This window comes from Microtus ochrogaster, chromosome 2 (genome assembly GCF_000317375.1).
Source record: "Microtus ochrogaster isolate Prairie Vole_2 chromosome 2, MicOch1.0, whole genome shotgun sequence".
NCBI lineage: Eukaryota > Metazoa > Chordata > Mammalia > Rodentia > Cricetidae > Microtus > Microtus ochrogaster.
In genome coordinates, this window is record NC_022010.1 from 71641821 (window position 1) to 71644209 (window position 2389).

At 47.9% G+C, this 2389-nt stretch overlaps 1 protein-coding gene across 1 annotated transcript in view; it reads right to left on the reverse strand.

Moving 5' to 3' along the window:
• Positions 1-2389, reverse strand: part of Clic6 (chloride intracellular channel 6) — a 66283-nt gene that overhangs the window by 2045 nt on the left and 61849 nt on the right. The gene's annotated exons all lie outside the window — the stretch shown is intronic.

Sequence of the window (2389 nt, forward strand, 5' to 3'; positions counted from 1 at the left end):
TGTGTGTGTGTGTACCTGTACCCATGTGTGCACATATCCATGTGGGTCAAAGGTCAACCTCTTGTACCATTCTTCAGGGATCCCCCCTGTTTTTGAGACAGGCTCTCTCACTGGAACCTGGGGCTCACCAATTAAGGTTTACTAGCTGGTCAGCAAAACTAGGTACCCAGCTCAGTCAACAAACATTTCGAGTGCTGGTACTACAAGCTAGAGCCACCTTGCTGGGCTTTTTAGATGGGAGCCGAATGCAAATCCTCATGCATAGTGGCCCTACGTTTAATTTGTAACTGAGTATCTACTACTACATCATTGAGAATATTCCTTTCTGATTTCTTTATCTATAAGATAAGTGTTTACCTTGCACTACCTTCCATGGGTGCTAAGACTACATTCCAAGTACTCATGCCTTTCATAAAATGATGCTCAGAAAGCCGGGCATGGTATTACGTACCTTTAATCCCGGCACTTGAGAGGCAGAGGCAGACAGATCTCTGTGAGTTCGAGGCCAGCCTGGTCTACAAGAGCTAGTTCCAGGACAGGCTCCAAAGCTACAGAGAAACCCTGTCTTGGAAAAAAAATGATGCTCAGCACACTGCCATCAGGTAAGTGTCTGTTCCCAGGGCTCTTTCCCAGGCTGGTATATGGGGACAGTGGACTCGGAGACTATGTTTTGGATGAGACCTCAAAAAGTTCTGGCCACCACCTTCCTGAGGGTGGGAATCCTAGCCCCACTGGTCAGCCGTCATGCCTGGGAAAGTTCCAGAACTGCTCTAACAGAAGTCCACTCAGACCTCTACTCTCCATAGCTGCGTGTTAAATACAGTTAGTTCTTCTCTTGCAAATTTCCCGGTCGCGGCTATTTTAGCATCACCAATAATAAAATAGAAAACAACAAAAGAAGGAAACTAGACTTAAAACAGCAAGGATGCGGAGAGTCCTTCTCAGAGACAGGATGAGCATTACCCATGATCCTCCGGATGGATCCTGATCAACACCTATGAAACTTGAGCAAGGGAATGGCTTGTCTGAGATCAGGTAGCAGATTGGAAACAAAGCTGGGGAATGGCCCAGCCATCCCAGGATCGTTCTGCCCTCATGGAATGGGAAGAGAAAGCAGAGTATCTCGGCTACGGCTTCCTTCTCTGCAATCTGGATAGAGTCAGATTTGGGGAAAGAGCTGGAGACACCTCATGACTGGAGCTGAGCATCTTGTGAATGCATGAACAAAAAGTATTAGGTTACAAGTGATCAATGCATATTCTGTCTGTTTCTTGAGACAGGGGCTTGCTATGTAGAACATGCCAGCCGCTTGCTTGCAACCTTCCTCCCTCAGCCTCCTGAGTCCTGGGTTGCAAGTCAGCACCGCCAGAGCCCACCACCATCCTTTCTCTAGCAGTTGGTTTCACGTGCCGTCACTTGTACAGTCTGACCTGGAGGAGAGTCACCAAGGAATTTTATCTGCAACTCCTTATAATAAAGTTTTTTTAAGAACAACAATAAAAATAATACATTTAAAATATTTAGAATTTTTTTTTAAGCACACGCTCTCTGGTATTTTGTTAGACTCTATCCCAGTCTCTTCTGTTGCCAGAATCCCATACAGAGAAAGGAAGTCCGGGGTGAGCGTGGGTGGATGATGGAAAGACTGTGAGACTAGTGGACACAGGACGTGAAAAGGGGGTGCTGGGCAGTGCTTTAGGGTTACAGGATAAAGGGGACATGCTTCGCAGCCGATGCAGAAAACCTACACTACCCAGCCACCTGTGTGAAGCCTCTTGCCTACTCTTTTTTTTTTCTTTTTTGTTTTTCATGACAGGGTTTCTCTGTAGCTTTGAAGCCTGTCCTGGAACTAGCTCTTGTAGACCAGGCTGACCTTGAACTCACAGAGATCCGCCTGCCTCTACCTCCGGAGTGCTTCCCACCTATTCTTGATCCAGAACCATCCAGAAAGCCCCTCAAACTTCCTTCCCATGCTGGGAAGCAGCGTGAGCTCCAGCCTGCAGCTGCTGCTGGAAAACAGAAAGGGCAGCCTGCAGGGGGTTTCCCTTTTCCTGGAGTTAACACTGCTGAGAGCTAACAGCCTCCAGGGGCCTTACCTTTTTCTGGTGTCACACCACTATTTTCCTGAATTTGAAATGATAGCTGGGTGTCACACACACAGGCAACCATCCCTCCTGCAGAGCTGAATACTATGCATTTTCTGTACATCTTGTTCTCCAAGCTCTTACCAAACTGTGCTGGGGCGTGTGTGTGTGTGTGTGTGTGTGTGTGTGTGTGTGTGTGTGTGTGTGTGTGCGCGCGCGCGCGCGCACGCACATGCACAGAAGGAGCTCTGTATATTTAGAGAGGTGAGAGGTGGGTGGGAGATAAAGCCTGCCTCTTCCTCCAC